This window comes from Bombina bombina, chromosome 4 (genome assembly GCF_027579735.1).
Source record: "Bombina bombina isolate aBomBom1 chromosome 4, aBomBom1.pri, whole genome shotgun sequence".
Taxonomy (NCBI): domain Eukaryota; kingdom Metazoa; phylum Chordata; class Amphibia; order Anura; family Bombinatoridae; genus Bombina; species Bombina bombina.
Window position 1 is genome coordinate 1,113,659,568 of NC_069502.1, and position 12,704 is coordinate 1,113,672,271.

Consider the following 12,704-nt stretch of genomic DNA (forward strand, 5'->3'; position numbering starts at 1 on the left):
TTATTTTGATAGTTGGTTTGTATATAATAGGTTTATTTTTATTTAAATCTAAACCTTTCTTTATTCATCATATTTGCTGAACATGTCTGGGGATTGTATTTATCATAATTGTCAATTAACTAACATTAATATATGAAATTGTGACGAAATTGTCATCATGAATTTTGCACATGCTTCTCCAGTTGCATATCTAAGTTAGTGCTAAGTCTAGCTGTTTTTATTATTATTTGTTATAATTTCTCGCTATGTTTGTGTTTTTTTGACACTATTGTTAATAGCGATTACCAGCCTGTTGCGGTGTTATGTGCCCACTACTACACGCTACTGTGTCGATGTGCCTATTCGTCACAGGAGGTGGGGATATGTTAATTAGCCATGCGGCTGTTCCCCTGTATAGCCTTGTTGGCGGTAGTGACGCGATACTTCCGCTCCGGCTTGGTAATACCGGAAGTGAAGAGCACGCTTAGGGCTTTAAATAGAGGGATAAGGGTGGCGGGTAGTTAGATTGTTTGTCAGGGAATTGGAAGCAGACCCATTGAGAAAGGTGCCAGAGGCGCACCGAAACATCTGGGGTATTTATGTGATGGAATTTGTCATTTGTACACATTAAAGAAACTTTTTGCTACAAGACCGGTGAGAGCAGCATTATTTTACTCATAAGGAGTGAGAGCTGGAAACGATATGTATTGTGTATGCAGCACCGCGGCAACTGGACTGTGTTTAATGGAGTGCACCTTATTTTGAATTTGAATATATATATATATAAATATTTATTATTATTATTATTATGGATTATTTAGAATTTATTACAGTATGTTCAGTAATTGTTAACAATTTTTATAATGTTTTTAAAAATGTAACCCCTTAGCGACTCCCGTCGTACAGGGTATGTCTTGCACAAACTGGTCTTTAAAGACCAGCGACGTACCCTGTACGACATTAGGGGTTTAAAGCGGCTGGAAGCGATCCTTATCGCTTCCAGACGCTTTCCGGTTATTGCAGTAATGCCTCGATATCGAGGCATCCTGCAATAACACCCCTTGGCCATCCGATGCAGAGAGAGCCACTCTGTAGCCCTCTCTGCACCGGACATCGATGGCTGGTATCGTTGGTGGGTGGGAGCTGACGTGGGAGGCGGGTGGGCGGCCATTGATGTGCCCTATGATGTCGAGGGGGGCGGGATCGTGGGAGGGATAGCCGGGGGCGCACACAAAGGTGCGCGCGTGCAAGGGGTGGAAGCGGGTAGGAATGGCTACACTACAGAATTCTTTTTTAATAAAAGTGGGATAGAGTGGGGTAAAATTTAATAGAAAAAAACATCTAAGGGATCTGGGAGGGTAGTCTTTGGGGGGGAAGCTACACTACAGAAATGGCTACCAATAAGGTAGAGGGGGAGGGTTAGAGAGCTGTTTGGGGGGGGGATCAGGGAGGTTGGGGGCTAAGGGGGATCCTACACATCAGCATATGTAAATATGCTAAAAAAAACTAAAAAAAAAAAAAAAAACTTTTAATTTAGTACTGGCAGACTTTCTGCCAGTTAAGATGGCGGGGACAATTGTGCAATTATGGGGTGGGGGAGGAAAGAGAGCTGTTTGGGAGGGATCAGGGGGTGTGATGTGTCAGGTGGGAGGCTAATCTCTACATTAAAGCTAAAATTTACCCTGCAAGCTCCCTACAAGCTACCTAATTAACCCCTTCACTGCTAGACATAATACGCATGTGATGCACAGCGGTATTTACCAAAATGGGCCTAGATCAATACTTTGGGTTGTCTACTACACTAAAATAAAGCTAAAATTAACCCTACAAGCTCCCTACAAGCTCCCAAATTAACCCCTTTACTGCTGGGCATAATACACGTGTGGTGCGCAGCTGCATTTAGCGGCCTTCTAATTACCAAGAAGCAACGCCAAAGCCATATATGTCTGCTATTTCTGAACAAAGGGGATCCCAGAGAAGCTTTTAGAACCATTTGTGCCATAATTGCACAAGTTGTTTGTAAACAATTTTAGTGAGAATCCTAAAATTGTGAAAAATGTAACGTTTTTTTTTTCATTTGATCGCATTTGGCGGTGAAATGGTGGCATGAAATATACCAAGATGGGCCTAGATCAATACATGGGGTTGTCTACTACACTACACTAAAATAAAGCTAAAATTAACCCTACAAGCTCCCTACAAGCTCCCAAATTAACCCCTTCACTGCTGGGCATAATACACATGTAGTGCGCAGTGGCATTTAGTGGCCTTCTAATTACCAAAAAGCAATGCCAAAGCCATATATGTCTGCTATTTCTGAACAAAGGGGATCCCAGAGAAGCGTTTACAACCATTTATGCCATAATTGCACAAGTTGTTTGCAAATAATTTCAGTGAGAAACCTAAAGTTTGTGAAAAAGTGATCAATTTTTTTTTATTTGATCTCATTTGGCGGTGAAATGGTGGCATGAAATATACCAAAATGGGCCTAGATCCAATACTTTGGGATGTCGTCTAAAAAAATATATACATGTCAAGGGATATTCAGGGATTTCCTGAAAGATATCAGTGTCCCAATGTAACTAGCGCTAATTTTGAAAAAAAGTGGTTTGGAAATAGCAAAGTGCTATTTGTACTTCTTGCCCTATAACTTGCAAAAATAGCAAAGAACATGTAAACATTGGGTATTTCTAAACTCAGGACAAAATGTAGAAACTATTTAGCATGGGTGTTTTTTGGTGGGTCAAAGTTAGAAAAAGTGTGTTTTTTTCCATTTTTTCCTCATATTTTATAATTTTTTATAGTAAAATATAAGATATGATGAAAATAATGGTATCTTTAGAAAGTCCATTTAATGGCGAGAAAAACGGTATATAATATGTGTGGGTACAGTAAATGAGTAAGAGGAAAATTACAGCTAAACACTAACACTGCAGAAATGTAAAAATAGCCCTGGTCCTTAACGGAAAGAATTTGAAAAATGGCCTTGTCCTTAAGGGGTTAATATGTAATATTTCAATAACACACCTTAAGAATACTAAGATTTCATGTGCGCTAACTCGTTTAAATTCGAAATCACAAAACACGATGCGCAAAACGCATATTTTACATTCCTATGGCCTAGATTTGGAGTTTGGCGGTAGCCGTGAAAACCAGCGTTAGAGGCTCCTAACGCTGGTTTTAGGCTACCGCCGGTATTTGGAGTCATTCAAAAAAGGGTCTAACGCTCACTTTTCAGCCACGACTTTTCCATACCGCAGATCCCCTTACGTCAATTGCGTATCCTATCTTTTCAATGGGATCTTTCTAACTCCGGTATTTAGAGTCGTGTCTGAAGTGAGCGTTAGAAATCTAACGACAAAACTCCAGCCGCAGAAAAAAGTCAGTAGTTAAGAGCTTTCTGGGCTAACGCCGGTTCATAAAGCTCTTAACTACTGTGCTCTAAAGTACACTAACACCCATAAACTACCTATGTACCCCTAAACCGAGGTCCCCCCACATCGCCGCCACTCGATTAAATTTTTTTAACCCCTAATCTGCCGACCGCCACCTACGTTATACTTATGTACCCCTAATCTGCTGCCCCTAACACCGCCGACCCCTATATTATATTTATTAACCCCTAACCTGCCCCCCACAACGTCGCCGCCAGCTACCTACAATAATTAACCCCTAATCTGCCGACCGCAAAGTTCCGCTATTTACGTTATCCTTATGTACCCCTAATCTGCTGCCCCTAACACCGCCGACCCCTATATTATATTTATTAACCCCAAATCTGCCCCCCACAACGTTGCCTCCACCTGCCTACACTTATTAACCCCTAATCTGCCGAGCGGACCTCACCGTTATTATAATAAAGTTATTAACCCCTAATCCGCCTCACTAACCCTATAATAAATAGTATTAACCCCTAATCTGCCCTCCCTAACATCGCCGACACCTAACTTCAAACATTAACCCCTAATCTGCCGACTGGAGCTCACCGCTATTCTAATAAATGTATTAACCCCTAAAGCTAAGTCTAACCCTAACACTAACAGCCCCCTAAGTTAAATATAATTTACATCTAATGAAATTAATTAACTCTTATTAAATAAATTATTCCTATTTAAAGCTAAATACTTACCTGTAAAATAAATCCTAATATAGCTACAATATAAATTATATTTATATTATAGCTATTTTAGGATTTATATTTATTTTACAGGTGACTTGGTATTTATTTTAACCAGGTACAATAGCTAAAATAGTTAAAATAATTACAAAATTACCTGTAAAATAAATCCTAACCTAAGTTACAATTAAACCTAACACTACACTATCAATAAATTAATTAAATAAAATACCTACAATTACCTACAATTAAACCTAACACTACACTATCAATAAATTGATTAAATACAATATCTACAAATACATACAATGAAATAAACTAACTAAAGTACAAAAAATAAAAAATAACTAAGTTACAAAAAATAAAAAAATATTTACAAACATCAGAAAAATATTACAACAATTTTAAACTAATTACACCTACTCTAAGCCCCCTAATCAAATAACAAAGCCCCCCAAAATAAAAAAATGCCCTACCCTATTCTAAATTACTAAAGTTCAAAGCTCTTTTACCTTACCAGCCCTGAACAGGGCCCTTTGAGGGGCATGCCCCAAAGAATTCAGCTCTTTTGCCTGTAAAAAAAACACATACAATACCCCCCCCAACATTACAACCCACCACCCACATACCCCTAATCTAACCCAAACCCCCCTTAAATAAACCTAACACTAAGCCCCTGAAGATCTTCCTACCTTATCTTCACCATACCAGGTTCACCGATCGATCCAGAAGAGCTCCTCCGATGTCCTGATCCAAGCCCAAGCGGGGGGCTGAAGAGGTCCATGATCCGGCTGAAGTCATCATCCAAGCGGGAGCTGAAGAGGTCCATGATCCGGCTGAAGTCTTCATCCAAGCGGGAGCTGAAGAGGTCCATGATCCGGCTGAAGTCTTCTATCAACGGCATCTTCAATCTTCTTTCTTCGGGAGCCATCATCTTCCATCCGACTCGGAACATCCTCTTCTCCTGACGCCTACTCACCGAATGACGGTTCCTTTAAATGACGTCATCCAAGATGGCGTCCCTCGAATTCCGATTGGCTGATAGGATTCTATCAGCCAATCGGAATTAAGGTAGGAATATTCTGATTGGCTGATGGAATCAGCCAATAGAATGCGAGCTCAATCTGATTGACTGATTGGATCAGCCAATCAGATTGAACTTGATTCTGATTGGCTGATTCCATCAGCCAATCAGAATATTCCTACCTTAATTCCGATTGGCTGATAGAATCCTATCAGCCAATCGGAATTCGAGGGACGCCATCTTGGATGACGTCATTTAAAGGAACCGTCATTCGGCGAGTAGGCGTTGGGAGAAGAGGATGTTCCGCGTCGGATGGAAGATGATGGCTCCCGAAGAAAGAAGATTGAAGATGACGTTGATAGAAGACTTCAGCCGGATCATGGACCTCTTCAGCTCCCGCTTGGATGAAGACTTCAGCCGGATCATGGACCTCTTCAGCTCCCGCTTAGATGAAGACTTCAGCCGGATCATGGACCTCTTCAGCTCCCGCTTGGATGATGACTTCAGCCGGATCATGGACCTCTTCAGCCCCCCGCTTGGGCTTGGATCAGGACATCGGAGGAGCTCTTCTGGATCGATCGGTGAACCTGGTATGGTGAAGATAAGGTAGGAAGATCTTAGTGTTAGGTTTATTTAAGGGGGGTTTGGGTTAGATTAGGGGTATGTGGGTGGTGGGTTGTAATGTTGGGGGGGTATTGTATGTGTTTTTTTTACAGGCAAAAGAGCTGAATTCTTTGGGGCATGCCCCGCAAAGGGCCCTGTTCAGGGCTGGTAAGGTAAAAGAGCTTTGAACTTTAGTAATTTAGAATAGGGTAGGGCATTTTTTTTATTTTGGGGGGCTTTGTTATTTTATTAGGGGGCTTAGAGTAGGCGTAATTAGTTTAAAATTGTTGTAATATTTTTCTGATGTTTGTAAATATTTTTTTATTTTTTGTAACTTAGTTATTTTTTATTTTTTGTACTTTAGTTAGTTTATTTCATTGTATTTATTTGTAGATATTGTATTTAATTAATTTATTGATAGTGTAGTGTTAGGTTTAATTGTAGGTAATTGTAGGTATTTTATTTAATTAATTTATTGATAGTGTAGTGTTAGGTTTAATTGTAACTTAGGTTAGGATTTATTTTACAGGTAATTTTGTAATTATTTTAACTATTTTAGCTATTGTACCTGGTTAAAATAAATACCAAGTTACCTGTAAAATAAATATAAATCCTAAAATAGCTATAATATAAATATAATTTATATTGTAGCTATATTAGGATTTATTTTACAGGTAAGTATTTAGCTTTAAATAGGAATAATTTATTTAATAAGAGTTAATTAATTTCGTTAGATGTAAATTATATTTAATTTAGGGGGGTGTTAGTGTTAGGGTTAGACTTAGCTTTAGGGGTTAATACATTTATTAGAATAGCGGTGAGCTCCAGTCGGCAGATTAGGGGTTAATGTTTGAAGTTAGGTGTCGGCGATGTTAGGGAGGGCAGATTAGGGGTTAATACTATTTATTATAGGGTTAGTGAGGCAGATTAGGGGTTAATAACTTTATTATAATAGCGGTGCGGTCCGCTCGGCAGATTAGGGGTTAATAAGTGTAGGCAGGTGGAGGCGACATTGTGGGGGGCAGATTAGGGGTTAATAAATAAAATATAGGGGTCGGCGGTGTTAGGGGCAGCAGATTAGGGGTACATAGGGATAATGTAAGTAGCGGCGGTTTACGGAGCGGCAGATTAGGGGTTAAAAATAATATACAGGGGGCAGCAGAATAGGGGTTAATAAGTGTAAGGTTAGGGGTGTTTAGACTCGGGGTACATGTTAGGGTGTTAGGTGCAGACGTAGGAAGTGTTTCCCCATAGACAACAATGGGGCTGCGTTAGGACCTGAACGCAGCTTTTTTGCAGGTGTTAGGTTTTTTTTCAGCTCAAACAGCCCCATTGTTTTCTATGGGGGAATCATGCACGAGCACGTTTTTGAGACTGGCCGCGTCCGTAAGCAACTCTGGTATCGAGAGTTGCAGTGGAGTTAAATATGCTGTACGCTCCTTTTTTGGAGCCTAACGCAGCCATTCTGTGGACTCTCAATACCAGAGTTATTTTAAAGGTGCGGCCAGAAAAAAGCCAGCGTTAGCTACGCGGGTCGTTACCGACAAAACTCTAAATCTAGCCGCTAGTTCTTTACATAGAAAATAATGTACTTTTTATTATTAAATATATATTTCTGTATATGACTGATACTGTTCACTCTTGAATATACGCACTCAGGATAGTGCGCGAGTATGGGTTTTACTTTTTTTTGTTGTTGCATTTTTCGCACACCATTGACTTCTATGGGAGAAGAAGTTAACGCGGTCACAATATTATTTTTGTGCACATCGGGTTCGCACAAAACCTTTTTACTTTCAACTTGTAATACAAGCGCAACTCAACATGCGCAAAAAGTCTCTGTCTTAAACACATTAAACACAAGATAAATACAGAAGCGGCTCTAGAGTTGATGAGACCTTAGGCAAAATTTTAAATATGAGGTTTCTCTTATGTTTAATTTTTATTATCTATTAAGTATGTCCCTGTATTGTACAATACTTTTCCCTCTTTTTTTATTTAGATAATTTATGTTATGGACTTCCATTGTACTAAGTATCTCAATAATAATGCAAGGAAAAGAAAAAGAAAAAAAAAGGAGAGAGAGAAAAGTGTGATGAGAGAGAGTTGAGGGAGAAACAGACAGTAAAGAGAAAAGAGGGAGAATTGAGAAAGAGAGGTGGAAGGGTGAGAAGAGAGGAAAGGGAGAGAGTGAAGAGATAAGAAAGAGGGAAAGGAAAGAGTAGAGAGAGGATAAAGAGAATTGTTATAGAAGTGAGAGCTTGTGAAGGAGACATAAGAGAGAGAGAAAAGAGAGAGTGGAGAGAAAATGGTTATAGAAGATAGAGAGATTGAAGAAGGGATCGAGAGGAAGAGACAAAAAAGAGAGCTAGCAGAGAGAAGACAGCAAGAGAAGACAGCATTGAGTCTAGAGGAGAGAATGCAAAGATAGCAGAAAGAAAAATAGGAAGAACCATAGAGGGTGATACAAAGAGAAAAGTGAGATAAAGAGAGGAAGGATAATATAGTCATAAGAGAGAATGGAGAGAGATTAGAGAGGAGGAGGATGGAGAGTAAGAGAAAGGTGATATGGAGAATAAAGAGAAAGGAGGGGAGATGGAAAAAAGAGAGAAGAAAGTGAAGGGAGAAAGTAAGAGAAAAAGAGGGAAGAAAGAGAAGAGAGTGAGAGAGATGAGATAAGAGAAAGAGAGGAGGTAGAGATAAAGGCTATGACAATAGAGGAGGGAGAGAAGAGGACAATAGAGAATAGACTGGAGTGAGTAGGAGAGAAAAAAGTAAAGAAATGGAGAGAATGGTAGGATGTACAGAGGAGAGAATCTAATAAATGTTAATAGCAGCTTATTATATCTGGTTGTAAATCAGGGATGTGCACTCATAGGAGGCAGTGCCTACCCTGCCATATGTGGCCAAAGCTTAATTCAATTTTAATTTAAACAAAAAAAAACGTCCCAAAAAAATTATTTTCCCCCCATGTAATGCTATGGAGAGGCAGATACAGGAACGCTTCTCTCCATAGCAGTACATGGGTCAAAGAAAAAGCTGTGCTGCAGCGCCACCTGTGTTCTGTCAATATATTAGCAGCATAAATTGGGACCAATAGGAGGCACCCCTCTTGATGCCTCCTAGCAAGTGAAGGATATATAGATTAATCAGAAGGAGGATGAAGTGAGCAGGGTCATGTGACACAACTGGAAGCTGAGGTAACCTAAGAACAGATGACACCAAGCAGAAGAGTAAAGTAGTATTCTACATCTCTTGTGATTCACAAATTGTGTTCATATACAGCTCATTAACAGGGGGACAGTAAGTAAGCATAACCCAAGCAGAAGAGTAAAGTAGTATTCTACATCTCTTGTGATTCACAAATTGTGTTCAGATACAGCTCATTAACAGGGGGGACAGTAAGTAAGCATAACCCAAGCAGAAGAGTAAAGTAGTATTCTACATCTCTTGCGATTCACAAATTGTGTTCAGATACAGCTCATTAACAGGGGGGACATTAAGTGAGCATAACCCAATACTGACAGGAAGTCAAAGGGTCAATTCAAATTTAAATCCATAATTTAAAACCCAGAGTTTAAAGTTAAGTGTGCAGTGTCCACATTATTTAAATTAAAGTTTTTGACATTGAATATTGCTAAGCCTCCCTTTTTCATGGTTATTTGATTTAATTAGGTACAAACTCCATATGTGTTATGTCTGTTCAGTCAGAGGATGCAGTATCTATTTTTATTTTTCTCTGTGTCTCCATTTATTTAAAGACTGCTGTTAACTTGTAATTCACAAATCAATTGAAAGCTGTTGCATTGTGTTTTTAATATGTGCTGCTTTTATACAAGTTTATATTAATAAAAGGAGATGAGTAATTTAAAAAAATATATGTAATTATTGCAGTTAAATGTTTTTTAGAAATAATGCCACTGTAAAGTAACTGGTTAAACACATAGTCAAAGGGAGACATTTAAAATTAAACTTTCATGATTGAGGTAGACTTTTCTAGTTATTTATATTTTGAGAATTAGCATCAACTGGCCCCATGTCAGCAAATCAAATTAGTTTTTGAAAGGAACATGAAAGTCATAATTATATTTCCATCATTCAGATAGAAATTGCACACAAAAAAAAAAAAAAAAAACTTTCTATTTTACTTTTATTATTATGCACTTCATTCTTTTGGTAACCTTTGTTGAAGAGCATACCTAAGTGGGATGTGCACGTGCGTTTCTTGAACACCATATTGCAGCAGCTGTGTTGGCAGTTTGATAACTTGTCCTTTGTGTAAAACTTGTATGGTAAATTATTTCTATTTTTACAATACAGTAGTGAGTAGAGAAGAGATTGTGTATCATTCTAATTGCTTAGTAACTGGCACTGTGCCACAGAATTGTGTGAGTGTGTATGTGAGTGTGTGTGGGTGTCAGTGAGCAGAGTATGTGTGCTTTATTCTCCAGGTAATCAATACATTTCCGATGAGCTGATGCTTTAGTGCAGTGTTTCTCAACAATGGTCCTCAAGTACCCCCAACAGGCCAGGTTTTCATTATAGCTGAATCAGTGCACAGGTGAAGTAATCAGCTGATCAGTAACTGAGTGGTTACTAACTTGCTCTTACCCATCACCTGATTGTCACCTGTGCACTGGTTCAGCTATCATTTAAACCTGCCCTGTAGGGGGTACTTGCGGCCCTCTGTACATGTGTTTCTCCGGCGTATCATATCTAGTGCCTCACCAGCCTCTGACCTCACTGCACATCACTGTTGTAAATGAGTTAAAATGCTCAAAGTGCAGTCCCCCTGTCCCTTTCACATGTTTAATGTTGCCTGTGGCCCCCTGCCTTCTGATTATAAGGCTGGAGAGAAGTGAGGAGCCTATGCTTGAAACCAGAGAACTTGCATTTCTGTAAGAGGCTGTAAGGGTTAGAATATCAAGCTGTGCTAGGAAAAAGTTGGTGGCAGGGCTGCTATACTACCAAAAACTAATGTCCCATTAGAAAAGAAACAAGCAACTTGTTTTTTTTGCCCCTCTGTGAGGCCCCATCATTAGTGAGGCTTTAGGCGTTCACCTTTTTGGTCTAACACTAGGGACAACTATGTATAAATACATTAAAAAGTGTTACACTCCTATATTGACTAATAAAAAAACTTTACAATGGTTAAAAAGGTATATGGTATATGACAAGGTATTAAAATGGAAAGGTGTATAATGAATATATATATATATTGGAGCCCTTTCCACTCAAATACTGTAAATATTTTACATTCTAATGTTCTTCACATTTGTAAAAATGTTCTATGTATATTTTTTAAATAGATTTACCTATATATATATAGGCTGATTACATTAGATATATATATATATATATATATATATATATATATATATATAAAAATACCTATTTAATAATACATAGAACATTCTCTTCTATGTGAATTGGGATGTAAAAATATTTAACTACTTTTAGGTTAGCGCTGTAGGTATAATTCCTGTCTGGTTAGCGCACAAGCGAAAAGTGTTAGTTTTTTTAATTTATTGTCCCTTTAAGCAGTTGCAATTTGATTAGATGGTAATAAATGAGTGTGCATGTTAATGAGTTTAGACAGGCAGAAAATGTATAACTACCCACTGTCCTGAGTACCTAGTGGTGTAAAGCCGTCCCTGAAGACAGCTAGGGTTACCATGTGTCCAAGATATAACAAGATAGTCCAGACTTCGAACTTGCTGTTCAGTAAAATAGTAGACATATAACTAATGGGGTTTAAAGGGACGGACTACCATAGAATTGTTATTGTTTTAAAAGATAGATAATCCCTTTATTACTCATTCCCCAGTTTTGCATAACCAACACAGTTATATTAATATACTTTTTACCTCTGTGATTACCTTGTATCTAGGAACCTTCTTCCAGCCCCCTGATCACATGACTGTGACTGTTTATTATCTATTGTCTTGCATTTAGCATTGTTTTGTGCTAGATCTTAAATAACTCCCTGTGCCTGAACACAGTGTTATCTATATGGCCCACATGTACTTTCTGTCTCTTTGTGTTGAAAAGAGATTTAAAAATCATGTGATAAGAGGCAGCCCTCAAAGGCTTAGAAATTATCATATGAGCCCACCTATGTTTAGTTTAAACTAAGAATACCAAGAGAAAAAAGCAAATTGATGATAAAAGTAAATTGGAAAGTTGATTAAAATTACAAGTCCTATCTGAATAATGGAAGTTTAATTTATACTAGACTGTCCCTTTAATGTGAGATCTAATTATGACATACAGCAGAAGGGCTAAAGGTACATACATCTGATCTGAGGTCTGGAATGAGCATGAGCCTGACAGGGGCTGTAAGGAATGGGTTCTGATCATGAAAACACATACTGCTTTCTCCTGATCACACACTGGTTGCCAAGATGATTCTCATAGCACAGCTGTAGTGACAGGTAAGAATTATTCTCATAGATCAGCCCTAGGGACAGGTGAGAACTGTTATCATAGTTAGTCCTAGGGACAGGTGAGCACTATTCTCATAGCTCAGCTCAAGGGACAGGCAAGGGAGGAGAAAAAGAGTTGTCCAGGCTGAGGTCAGAGTTGTATGGACTGAGAATGAATTCAGCAAGGGTGTGCCATGGTTGTCATTGAGTGCATGATGCACGGCAAACAAAATAGTTTATTTTAGTGCTGAATTATGCTGTATACCGTGTTCTGTATTATTGTCATAGCTCAGCCCTAGAGATAGGTGAGTACCATTATCATAGCTCAGCTCAAGGGACAGGCAAGTACCATTCTCATAGCTCAGCCCTAGAGACAGCAGAGTACTATTCTCATAGCTCAGCCCTAGAGACAGACGAGTACTATTCTCATAGCTCAGCCCTAGAGACAAGCGAGTACTATTCTCATAGCCCAGCCCTAGAGACAAGCGAGTACTATTCTCATAGCTCAGCCCTAGAGACAAGCGAGTACTATTCTCATAGCTCAGCCCTAGAGACA